Source organism: Triticum dicoccoides, chromosome 5A, assembly GCF_002162155.2.
Source record: "Triticum dicoccoides isolate Atlit2015 ecotype Zavitan chromosome 5A, WEW_v2.0, whole genome shotgun sequence".
Lineage (NCBI taxonomy): Eukaryota > Viridiplantae > Streptophyta > Magnoliopsida > Poales > Poaceae > Triticum > Triticum dicoccoides.
This window is the reverse complement of record NC_041388.1, coordinates 461,630,848-461,645,009: the sequence shown is the minus strand read 5'-3', so window position 1 is coordinate 461,645,009 and position 14,162 is coordinate 461,630,848.

Genomic DNA, 14,162 nt, shown 5'->3' with positions numbered 1-14,162 from the left:
TAATTGGTCCAGTATGTATAGCAGCAGGGGCTGTGGGTGTAACAATTGTATTGATGTCCTCATCAGAACTCCTGCAAAATGTTAGTGACAGCAGGAGGCAAAGAGGAAGGCACGTCCTCGAATGAAAATAATGCCTCTTTGCACACAAAAGCATAGCAAACAGATTTGCTGAAATCTAGCTCATCAATATCAGATTTGGTGGCAAATAAACATGCACTTTTCAATTTAATTTCAGAAGCAACACTAGATGGTTTATTATTAGGCTTCATTTGTTGCTCAAATTCTTTTGCCACAATCTGATTTTCACTCTTATTCTTCTCCTGTTGTGCTTTATTAGCTCTATTAATATCATCTTTCAAAATGGAATCAGGAGTCATAGGAAGCAAAGTAATATTTTTATCCTTATGAACAAGAGTATAGTGATTGTTTCTACCATGGTGTACAGAATTTTTATCAAATTGCCATGGTCTACCAAGTAATAAGGAACATGCTTGCATAGGTACCACATCACAATCAACATAATCAGCATATGTAGAGATACTAAAATGCACACGAACAGTACGTGTTACCTTAACCTTGCCGCTGTTGTTGAACCATTGGATGTAGTAAGGATGTGGATGTGGTCTTGTGATGAGAGCAAGCTTCTCCACCATCTCCATGCTAGCCAAGTTGTTGCAGCTCCCTCCGTCTATGATGACGCGCACAGAACGTTCCTTCACAACTCCCTTGGTATGGAACAAATTGTGCCTCTGATTTTGCTCAGCTTGTGTGACCTGCACACTCAAAACACGTTGAGCAACTAAACATTCATACCTGTCAGCGTCTTCAGGAGCCATGTATTGCGTCTCATGATCAGAATCATCTCCACCATGTTCTTCACGTGTAATAAGAGCCAAAGTCTCCTCATCATAGTCACTAGCGGACTCATATCCACCATCCGCGGTAGCAATCATCACACGCGGAGATTTGCATTCTCTCGCATAATGACCTCCTCCCTTACAACGACGACAAATAATATCACTTGTGTGCCCTGTTGATGCCATGGAAGAAGAAGAACGCTGTGCAGGCCCCGCAGGTGCGCTCTTGGCAGATAATGGTGGTTGTGCCTGTTTTCTTGTATCACGGCTGGAGGTGGCACCGGATGGAGGTGCTGGTGCAGTTGAAGTAGAAGATGCACGTGGTGTCCATGATGAAGGTCGGCCTACAGAAAAGTTAGTTCGCCCCAATGCTTGTCGATCCTGCACTTCACGTTCAGCTTTACAAGCAAGATGGAATAAAAGAGTGATATTAGTATACTCCTTATAGTCTAGAATGGTCTGAATCTCTCTATTTAATCCACCCAGAAAACGTGCAAGCATAGCTTCATTCTCCTCAACAATACCACATCTAATCATGCCAGTTTGTAATTCCTGATAATATTCTTCTACAGAAAAAATTTGGGCCTAAACGGAGCGTGGCTACCCGACTCTTTTTTTTTCCGAAACCTACTCCGGCAAGGAAACACGAATCGGAATCTAGATGGATCCCGAAAACAAACCTAATAAGCAAAGAACTCGGATTGGTGGTGGATATATGGTGGTGGTATATGGCAGCGGTGGTGGTAGCGGTGGTAGTATATGGATATGGATCGGTGGTGGTATATGGACACGGATTGGTGGTGGTATATGGATACGGATTCGGTGCGGTGGTGGTAGATGGCAGGGGCGATGATGATGGTGCGGCGGCGGCGTGACAACTTATGACCAGAACTCGAAACTCTAAAAGACTAGACTCTAAGACCAGCAACTAGACACGACGATGCAACCGCAAATTCAACAAAGCAAAACCCTAAAAAGATTATGCAAGGCTCAGATTGGTTCGGATATGATGAACTAACCCTAATTTTTTTGTGGCTTTTTCGTGGACTATAGGTATGAAGAACAGACTCGATCTAAACTACGAAAAACTGTAAAATCTCACCGAGCAACCTGGAAATCTGATACCACTTGATAGAGGCAAAGGTGTCCCGTCTTTCGATGAGATGATGGATATCGCTTTGGTGGAAGTCGACTTTGACGATCCGACTACGAACGTGCGAGGACGTCGCGCCTTAGCAATCGCTAAACCAACTCCGAGAGGTTATTGACCACGCTGGAGCACGATCAACCTGACCACGAGGGTCTGTTTCCTGCGAGCAAACGAAGAACAAGCAAGAAACTAAGATTGCAATCTGGATATTGCGAATATAAGATGAAAGCTTTATTGATCAAGGTGGGGTTCTGTGACGCCTTTGTCTGGTCGTTGAACACAAACGAAGTACGCGAAGTTGCAGCTATGGCGAACTTTTAATCTAAACAAAACCCAAAGTCTTAAACGATGCCCTAAGGGCTGTATATATGGAGGAAGAGGGGGAAATTTCGTGGCCCTTGGTGGAGGGGTCCGAAATCAACCCTATCTCTTGTTTCCCCACACATACGGACTCTAAAAATAGCCTATACTTATGTATTTCGAAATTACATGGGCCTGGCCCAATAATAAGGTGACGCAGCACCTAAAATAGCCTCGGGACGAAATTTATGAAGTGGCATCTTGTATATTTCGTCCAAGGCTTCATGCACCCATTATGGTGGCTTCAAAGTCCTGAAATCATCACTTGTAACTCCGTTCTTGTTTCCCTTGCGCATGCCATCATCTCCATGCTTGTTCTTGCTCCAATGTTCATCCTTCTCCAAGCTAGGCCCTTCATTTGTAAGCAAAACAAATGTATCCAATTTAGGCAGCATCATATTCTCATGAACATTAGAATCATTACCAAGAAACGAAAGTACCTGGTAATTTAGTTGGCATGCACGAGCTCTAGTAATTGGTCCAGTATGTATAGCAGCAGGGGCTGTGGGTGTAACAATTGTATTGATGTCCTCATCAATTACTATTCGTTATCGTCATCCTATTCCTAGGCTAGATGATATGCTTGATGAATTGAGTGGCTCTACAATATTCTCCAAAGTTGATTTGCGTAGTGGCTACCATCAAATTCGTATGAAATTGGGAGATGAATGGAAAACAGCATTTAAAACTAAGTTTGGATTATATGAGTGGTTAGTCATGCCTTTTGGGTTAACTAATGCACCTAGTACTTTCATGAGATTAATGAACGAAGTTTTACGTGCTTTCATTGGACGATTTGTGGTAGTTTACTTTGATGACATATTGATTTATAGCAGATCTTTGGAAGAACATTTGGAACATTTACGTGCTGTTTTTATTGCTCTACGTGATGCACGTTTGTTTGGTAACCTTGGGAAGTGCACCTTTTGCACCGACCGAGTATCTTTTCTTGGCTATGTTGTTACTCCACAGGGAATTGAAGTTGATAAAGCCAAGATTGAAGCTATTGAGAGTTGGCCGCAGCCCAAAACGGTCACACAAGTGAGGAGTTTTCTTGGCCTCGCTGGATTCTATAGGCGTTTTGTGAGAGATTTCAGCACCATTGCTGCACCCCTCAATGAGCTTACAAAGAAAGATGTGCCTTTTCTTTGGGGTACCGCACAGGAAGAAGCCTTCACGGTATTGAAAGATAAGTTGACACATGCTCCTTTACTCCAACTTCCTGATTTTAATAAGACTTTTGAGCTTGAATGTGATGCTAGTGGAATTGGATTAGGAGGTGTGTTATTACAAGATGGCAAACCTGTTGCATACTTTTCTGAAAAATTGAGTGGGCCTAGTCTGAATTGTTCTACTTATGATAAAGAATTATATGCTCTTGTTCGGACTTTAGAAACATGGCAACATTATTTATGGCCCAAAGAATTTGTTATACATTCTGATCATGAATCTTTGAAACATATTAGAAGTCAAGCTAAACTGAATCGTAGACATGCTAAATGGGTTGAATTCATTGAGACTTTCCCTTATGTCATTAAACACAAGAAGGGAAAGGAAAATGTTATTGCTGATGCATTGTCTCGTCGCTATACTATGCTTTCACAACTTGACTTCAAAATATTTGGTTTGGAGACCATCAAAGATCAATATGTGCATGATGCTGATTTTAAAGATGTAATGCAGAATTGTAAAGAAGGAAGAATGTGGAACAAGTTTGTTGTTAACGATGGATTTGTGTTTCGTGCTAACAAGCTATGCATTCCAGCTAGCTCCGTTCGTCTTTTGTTGTTGCAGGAGGCGCATGGAGGAGGATTAATGGGACACTTTGGCGTGAAGAAGATGGAGGACGTACTTGCTACACATTTCTTTTGGCCAAAGATGAGACGGGATGTTGAGCGTTTTATTGCTCGCTGCACTACATGTCAAAAAGCTAAGTCACGACTCAATCCTCATGGTTTATATATGCCTTTGCCTGTACCTAGTGTTCCTTGGGAGGATATATCTATGTACTTTGTTTTAGGTTTATCTCGAACAAAGAAGGGGAGGGATAGCATATTTGTTGTCGTGGATAGATTCTCGAAAATGGCAAGCGATGATGCTGTTAATGTTGCTGATTTGTTCTTTCGTGAAATTATTCGCTTGCATGGTGTGCCAAATACTATTGTTTCAGATCGTGATACTAAATTTCTTAGCCACTTTTGGAGATGTTTATGGGCTAAGTTGGGGACTAAACTGCTTTTTAGTAATACTTGTCACCCCCAAACTGATGGACAAACTGAAGTAGTCAATACAACGTTGTCTACTATGCTTAGGGCTGTTTTGAAGAATAATAAGAAAATGTGGGAGGAATGCTTGCCTCATATTGAATTTGCTTATAATCGTTCATTGCATTCTACTACTAAGATGTGCCCTTTTGAAGTTGTGTATGGTTTCCTACCTCGTGCACCTATTGATTTGTTGCCTCTTCCATCTTCGGAGAAGGTTAATTTTGATGCTAAACAACGTGCTGAATTGATTTTAAAAATGCATGAGTTAACTAAGGAAAACATTGAGCGCATGAATGCTAAATATAAACTTGCTGGAGATAAGGGTAGAAAACATGTTGTGTTTGCACCTGGAGATCTTGTTTGGTTACATTTGCGAAAGGATAGATTTCCTGATTTGCGCAAATCAAAGTTAATGCCACGTGTTGATGGTCCCTTTAAGGTGTTAGAGAAAATAAATGATAATGCATATAAACTTGAGCTGCCTGCAGATTTTGGGGTTAGTCCCACTTTTAACATTGCAGATTTAAAGCCTTATTTGGGTGAGGAAGATGAACTTCCGTCGAGGACGACTTCATTTCAAGAAGGGGAGGATGATGAGGACATCAATACAATTGTTATACCCACAGCCCCTACTGCTATACATACTGGACCAATTACTAGAGCTTGTGCACGCCAACTAAATTACCAGGTACTTTCGTTTCTTGGTAATGATTCTAATGTTCATGAGAATATGATGCTGCCTAAATTGGATACATTTGTTTTGCTTACAAATGAAGGGCCTAGCTTGGAGAAGGATGAACATTGGAGCAAGAACAAGCATGGAGATGATGGCATGCGCAAGGGAAACAAGAACGGAGTTACAAGTGATGATTTCAGGACTTTGAAGCCACCATAATGGGTGCATGAAGCCTTGGACGAAATATACAAGATGCCACTTCATAATATTCGTCCATAGGCTATTCTAGGTGATGCGTCACCTTATTATTGGGCCAGGCCCATGTAATTTCGAAATACATAAGTATAGGCTATTTTTAGAGTTCGTATGTGTGGGGAAACAAGAGTTAGGGTTGGTTTCGGACCCCACCCTCAAGGGCCACGAAATCCCCCCCCCCTCTTCCTCCATATATACAGCCCTTAGGGCGTCGTTTAGACTTTGGGTTTTGTTTAGATTAAAAGTTCGCCATAGCTGCAACTTCGCGTACTTCGTTTGTGTTCAACGACCAGACAAAGGCGTCACAGAACCCCACCTTGATCAATAAAGCTTTCATCTTATATTCGCAATATCCAGATTGCAATCTTAGTTCTTGCTTGTTCTTCGTTTGCTCGCAGGAAACAGACCCTCGTGGTCAGGTTGATCGTGCTCCGGCGTGGTCAATAACCCTCGGAAGTTGGTTTAGCGATTGCTAAGGCGCGACGTCTCGCACGTTCGTAGTCGGATCGTCAAAGTCGACTCCCACAGAAAACGATAGCCACCATCTCATCGAAACATCGGGACACCTTAGCCTCTATCAGGGAGGAGGCTGGCGGAGAACGGCGAGGTGAAGACACAGGAAGGCGGGGTCGCGGGCATCCATGGCGGTCTCCTGCCTCGTGGTCGCCGGCGGCGGCGCCGGTACTCAAACGACGAGGGGAGGTGAAGGAGCACGGGGAGGTGGCTCCATGGTCTTGTTATTTGACGAACCGGCCGGAGTTGAGGGACAGGAGCAGCGGGGTGAAGGAGAGGCCGCTGGTGAAGGTCGGGGCCGGAGCTCCTGCTGGCAGCGAGGTCAAGGCGAGTTGGTGCTCTGCGAGGAGAAGCAAGAGGAGAGGCAGGGCGGGAGGCAGGCACTCCGGCGTGGATGAGCGCTGGTCGGAGAGAGAGGGGGCGCTGGGAGGACAGTGCTGTTGGGGAGGAAGGTGAGGCGACGAAACGGGCGAGCGGTGCAGCGCGAGGAAGGAGAGGTGAGGAGCGGGCGCCATGGCCCGAGAGAGAGGTAGCAGGGGAGAGGAGAGCAGCGTGTGTGGGGAGGAGAGGGGATCGGGATCCCTAGTGCGATGCGTGTTTGTGGCGGCACAGTGATGAGGACATCAATACCATTGTTACACCCACAGCCCCTACTGTTACATATACTGGACCAATTACTAGAGCTCGCGCACGCCAATTAAATTACCAGGTACTTTCGTTTCTTGGTAATGATTCTAATGTTCATGAGATTATGATGCTGCCTAAATTGGATACATTTTTTTTCTTACAAATGAAGGGCCTAGCTTGGAGAAGGATGAACATTGGAGCAAGAACACACATGGAGTTGATGGCATGCGCAAGGGGATCAAGAACGGAGTTACAAGTGATGATTTCAGGACTTTAAAGCCGCCATAAGGAGTGCATGAAGCCTTGGACGAAATATACAAGATGCCACTTCATAATATTCGTCCATAGGCTATTCTAGGTGCTGCGTCACCTTATTAATGGGCAAGGCCCATGTAATTTCGAAATACATAAGTATAGGCTATTTTTAGAGTCCGTATGTGTGGGGAAACAAGAGTTAGGGTTGGTTTCAGACCCCACCCTCAAGGGCCACGAAATTCCCCCCTCTTCCTCCATATATACAGCCCTTAGGGCGTCGTTTAGACTTTGGGTTTTGTTTAGATCAAAAGTTCGCCATAGCTGCAACTTCGCGTACTTCGTTTGTGTTCAACGACCAGACCAAGACGTCACAGAACCCCACCTTGATCAATAAGCTTTCATCTTATATTCGCAATATCCAGATTGCAATTTCAGTTTCTTGCTTGTTCTTCGTTTGCTCGCAGGAACCAGACCCTCGTGGTCAGGTTGATCGTGCTCCGGCGTGGTCAATAACCCTCGGACGTTGGTTTAGCGATTGCTAAGGCGCGACGTCTCGCACGTTCGTAGTCGGATCGTCAAAGTCGACTCCCACAGAAAACGATAGCCACCATCTCATCGAAACATCGGGACCCTCGCCTCTATCACACAGGGAGAACGAGGGAGAAGGAGATGGGATCGGGCAATGCTCTCTGGCGGCGCGAGCAGGGAGACGAGAGGAAAGAGGAGTTGGGCTCCCTGGTGCTAGGTTAAAGAGGAGGTGGGCCGGTCTAGTGGGCTGCACATGGGCCAGCCAGCTAGGCTCTTTCTCTCTCCCTCATATATCTTCTCTTATCTCCCCAAATCAAGAAAAAAAATCAAAGAAAAGGAGAATAAAGGAAGTGTTAGGGATAGAATTTGTGCGGGAGGTTAATTTCCCCGGACTCATAAAAATGAGCTTGTTTCGAGAAAATAGGAAAGAGCACACGTGTGAAGTTTGAATTCAAACTCATTTGAATTTAATTCAAATGAGTATGAGAAGGAAGGCGGTATTCGATAGGTCCAAAAATGTTGGGAATTTAGGTAGAGCTCCGGAAACTGACGAAAGAAATAACAAGACAAGTTTGGGGACCAAACTTGAAGCGGAAAAGGGCATGTGATAAATTGCAAGTGTGTTATAGGTGATTCCGAAAATGGAATATTTAATATAGCTCCCTAATATCGGGAGGATATGTTATAAAGAGAATCACCATGTGAATTCCCTCGGTTTAAATGGATCGAAGATCCATACGGTTTATTTAGTTGAGTTAAGAAAAAGAAATGAAATGATGGCATGATGACATGATGCAATGCACATGATGCAATGACGAATGCAATGAACCAAATAAAACACACGACGAAACCCGGAAACCATGGAAGGCATTTGAAGCTCCGGTCTTGGGGCATCACAACACTCCACTACTACAAAAGGATCTCGTCCCGAGATCTAGAATGGCACCGGAGAGAAGAAGGAAGAGGAAGAGAGGAGGTAAAACTAAGTTGCTTCTTTGACAAACGAGTGAAACCAAGGAACCTTGAAAAGGTTAATCCAAATTGAAAGAAAGAATACAACTAATATGAATAAAGTTGAAAACCTCCATTAGAAAAGAGAAACAAGGATCAATACTAGAACCTTGTAGGTTGAAAGACATAAGAAAAAAGGTTGCAATGAACAAGAAGTGCATGCAAGCACTCCGGTTGAAACGAGAAGCACAAGGAACGATAAAGATCAATTACGACAACACTCCGGTTGGAAATGAAAGGAATTGAACATGATCTTGACAAGATGAGAGGATACTTGAAAAGAGGACACGACACTCCGGTTAAAAGGATAAGCACGAAAAGAACACGATCCTGACAACACAAGAAGAAGGGTTGAAGATAGCAACATCACAATGCCTCCGGACGGAAGAAATAGAAGATAGATAATTGAAATAAAAGAATGGAGGAGAAAATGCCAACTTCTGCTACAAAAGAGCTTGAAAAGGCATCTTTAGGAGAAGGGTTGAACTGAGTTGTTGGAAAACCAACAACGAAAAGAACAACGTTGTAGTGTACTTATAGAAAACATCTCAAACCTATGAGGTGAAATTCTGCCACTAACGAAAAAATAATAAATTGGATTGATATCAACAAGGAGACGAGAAACTTATTTCACCGGGAGGATAAATAAGAACTTGGGACCTTTATAAGCACCTTAAATATCAACAATCCTTAGGGAAAGCTTTAGGTGAAATATAACCCAAGATAACTCCAACTAGTTGGTTGGTGGATTTAAAATACCTCATTCTTAATAACATGTGAATCATGAAACATGAACTCAAATTATCAAGAATGACATAATACCACCTCCAATGATAAGGTAGAAAGAATTGCACTCTGGATTGCAAGATGAAGAAACTTAAGCTCCTTAGAAAAGAATCCCGATGAACGCTTTGAGAAGGAAATAAATCCTTGATGAACCATCAAGTATAGCCTCCATGGAGAAACTCCGGTAACAAAAGAATAAAAAGAAAGAGAAATTGAAAACACTAGGTGAATCCTTGCAATGATTTAGATGGATCTTCGTGATGATATAATGCAAAAAACATGGAACTCCGGAAAAGAAAAGATAAGCATCTCGAACTGAGAATGTGATACGATGAACCACTCCGGAAAAAAAGAATTAAACACTTGGATGGAACAAGAATAAGAATTATGTTATGCGTATCCTTCAACAATTTAATTGCTAACAAGCAACGGATTTGACATACTACTTATCCTCGTAGAAAGATTAAGATAGATATAACGCAAACTTGAGAACGTCTTCACAAGTTACCGGTAGGATTGAGAAGAACGAATGAATATATACGATAACGAATGACGAGAACTCTTGCACGAACCACCGTTAGGATTGAAAAATGAAAGTGGCAAGGACACAAATCACCGGAAAGTATTGGAAAACGAAAGACGATACTTGAGGGGATTTGATACATGAGGACGAATAGATCTCGAACTGATTAGAGATCACTTGAACGATGCGCCGGTAAGATTGGAGAATGATAACTGGAAGCTGAGAATGAATGACCTGAAATGATGGACTCCGGATAATCAAACTGAGAAGATTCTTGAATTGCTCCGGATAGGTGAAAAGAATTCTCACAATCTGATGAGGACATCAATACCATTGTTACACCCACAGCCCCTACTGCTACATATACGGGACCAATTACTAGAGCTCGCGCACGCCAATTAAATTATCAGGTACTTTCGTTTCTTGGTAATGATTCTAATGTTCATGAGAATATGATGCTGCCTAAATTGGATACATTTGTTTTGCTTACAAATGAAGGGCCTAGCTTGGAGAAGGATGAACATTGGAGCAAGAACAAGCATGGAGATGATGCCATGCGCAAGGGGAACAAGAACGGAGTTACAAGCGATGATTTCAGGACTTTGAAGCCACCATAATGGGTGCATGAAGCCATGGACGAAATATACAAGATGCCACTTCATAAATTTCGTCCCGAGGCTATTATAGGTGCTGCGTCACCTTTTTATTGGGCCAGGCCCATGTAATTTCTAAATACATAAGTATAGGCTATTTTTAGAGTCCGTATGTGTGGGGAAACAAGAGATAGGGTTGATTTCTGATGAGGACATCAATACAATTGTTACACCCACAGCCCCTGCTGCTATACATACTGGACCAATTACTAGAGCTCGTACACGCCAACTAAATTACCAGGTACTTTCGTTTCTTGGTAATGATTCTAATGTTCATGAGAATATGATGCTGCCTAAATTGGATACATTTGTTTTGCTTACAAATGAAGGGCCTAGCTTGGAGAAGGATGAACATTGGAGCAAGAACAAGCATGGAGATGATGGCATGCGCAAGGGGAACAAAAACGGAGTTACAAGTGATGATTTCAGGACTTTGAAGCCACCATAATGGGTGCATGAAGCCTTGGACGAAATATACAAGATGCCACTTCATAAATTTCGTCCCGAGGCTATTTTAGGTGCTGTGTCACCTTATTATTGGGCCAGGCCCATGTAATTTCGAAATACATAAGTATAGGCTATTTTTAGAGTCCGTATGTGTGGGGAAACAAGAGATAGGGTTGATTTCGGACCCCTCCACCAAGGGCCACGAAATTCCCCCCTCTTCCTCCATATATACAGCCCTTAGGGCATCGTTTAGACTTTGGGTTTTGTTTAGATTAAAAGTTCGCCATAGCTGCAACTTCGCGCACTTCGTTTGTGTTCAACGACCAGACAAAGGCGTCACAGAACCCCACCTTGATCAATAAAGCTTTCATCTTATATTCGCAATATCCAGATTGCAATCTTAGTTTCTTGCTTGTTCTTCGTTTGCTCGCAGGAAACAGACCCTCGTGGTCAGGTTGATCGTGCTCCGGCGTGGTCAATAACCTCTCGGAGTTGGTTTAGCGATTGCTAAGGCGCGACGTCCTCGCACGTTCGTAGTCGGATCATCAAAGTCGACTTCCACCAAAGCGATATCCATCATCTTATCGAAAGACGGGACACCTCCGCCTCTATCAATTTCGGACCCCTCCACCAAGGGCCACGAAATTCCCCCTCTCTTCCTCCATATATACAGCCCTTAGGGCACCGTTTAGACTTTGGGTTTTGTTTAGATTAAAAGTTCGCCATAGCTGCAACTTCGCGTACTTCGTTTGTGTTCAACGACCAGACAAAGGCGTCACAGAACCCCACCTTGATCAATAAAGCTTTCATCTTATATTCGCAATATCCAGATTGCAATCTTAGTTTCTTGCTTGTTCGTCGTTTGCTCGCAGGAAACAGACCCTCGTGGTCAGGTTGATCGTGCTCCGGCATGGTCAATAACCTCTCGGAGTTGGTTTAGCGATTGCTAAGGCGCGATGTCCTCGCACGTTCGTAGTCGGATCGTCAAAGTCGACTTCCACCAAAGCGATATCCATCATCTCATCGAAAGACGGGACACCTTTGCCTCTATCAAGTGGTATCAGATTTCCAGGTTGCTCGGTGAGATTTTACAGTTTTTCGTAGTTTAGATCGAGTATGTTCTTCATACCTACAGTCCACGAAAAAGCCACAAAAAAAATTTGGGTTTGTTCATCATATCCGAACCAATCTGAGCCTTTGCATAATCTTTTTAGGGTTTTGCTTTGTTGAATTTGCTGATGAGGACATCAATACAATTGTTACACCCACAGCCCCTGCTGCTATACATACTGGACCAATTACTAGAGCTCGTGCACGCCAACTAAATTACCAGGTACTTTCGTTTCTTGGTAATGATTCTAATGTTCATGAGAATATGATGCTGCCTAAATTGGATACATTTGTTTTGCTTACAAATGAAGGGCCTAGCTTGGAGAAGGATGAACATTGGAGCAAGAACAAGACCGGAGTTACAAGTGATGATTTCAGGACTTTGAAGCCACCATAATGGGTGCATGAAGTCTTGGACGAAATATACAAGATGCCACTTCATAAATTTCGTCCCGAGGCTATTTTAGGTGCTGCATCACCTTATTATTGGGCCAGGCCCATGTAATTTCGAAATACATAAGTATAGGCTATTTTTAGAGTCCGTATGTGTGGGGAAACAAGAGATAGGGTTGATTTCGGACCCCTCCACCAAGGGCCACGAAATTCCCCCCCTCTTCCTCCATATATACAGCCCTTAGGGCATCGTTTAGACTTTGGGGGTTTTGTTCAGATTAAAAGTTCGCCATAGCTGCAACTTCGCGTACTTCGTTTGTGTTCAACGACCAGACAAAAGCGTCACAGAACCCCACCTTGATCAATAAAGCTTTCATCTTATATTCGCAATATCCAGATTGCAATCTCAGTTTTTTTTGCTTGTTCTTCGTTTGCTCGCAGGAAACAGACCCTCGTGGTCAGGTTGATCGTGCTCCGGCGTGGTCAATAACCTCTCGGAGTTGGTTTAGCGATTGCTAAGGCGCGACGTCCTCGCACGTTCGTAGTCGGATCGTCAAAGTCGACTGCCACCAAAGCGATATCCATCATCTCATCGAAAGACGGGACACCTTTGCCTCTATCAAGTGATATCAGATTTCCAGGTTGCTCGATGAGATTTTACAGTTTTTCGTAGTTTAGATCGAGTCTGTTCTTCATACCTATAGTCCACGAAAAAGCCACAAAAAAAATTTAGGGTTAGTTCATCATATCCGAACCAATCTGAGCCTTTGCATAATCTTTTTAGGGTTTTGCTTTGTTGAATTTGCGGTTGCATCGTCGTGTCTAGTTGCTGGTCTTAGAGTCTAGTCTTTTAGAGTTTCGAGTTCTGGTCATAAGTTGTCACGCCGCCGCCACACCATCATCATCACCCCTGCCATCTACCACCACCGCTTATCCACCACTGCTTCGAATCCGTATCCATATACCACCACAGCTGTCATATACCACCACCGCTGCCATCTTTCACCATATATCCACCACCAATCCGAGTTCTTGTCATATTAGCTTTGTTTTCGAGATCCATCTAGATTCCGATTCGTGTTTCCTTGCCGGAGTAGGTTTCGGAAAAAAAAAGAGTCGGGAAACCATGCTCCGTTTAGGCCCAAAATTTTTCGAAAACGCATTTTTCGAAAAAAAAATTGGCTATCCTATTTTTAGGTGTTTCTGAGTGTTTTGAGACAGGTGCCATTATAGGAAGTTTTTATTTGACCCGTTTCCAGTTTTTGGGTCCGGGCAGTCAAAAAAAATTGGTCGAAAAAATTTCGTGCCCATCCTGTCAGTTTGAGCTAGGAAGAGTTTTGAGACACTCGCCATTATAGTGATTTTTCGCAAAAAAAAGCAGCAAAAAAAAAAGAGCGCAAAAAAAAGAGCGAAAAAAAAAATTCCAGAGTGTGCTTTTCCCTTGTTTACGTGCCGTGCCGTGATTTTGTTGGTGTTCTAGGCTCGCGTCTCTAGTTTGGTCTAGCCTAGGACCAGCACAGTACCGTCGTTGAGCGTTTATTCAACTTTGCATCTCTGAATTGATTATTGCTGACCCTTTTTGCTACCATATTATAAGCCTTCCTAGCTCCACATACATCTACGTCGTGCGTTTGACTCTCCCTGGTAATCGCTCTATCCAAGCTTTGAGAGTTTTTGACTACAACGGTTGCCGATCACCGCCTGCTGCTGGGTAAGAACTGGTAAGAATTTGAGATTTGCTTGACGGATTT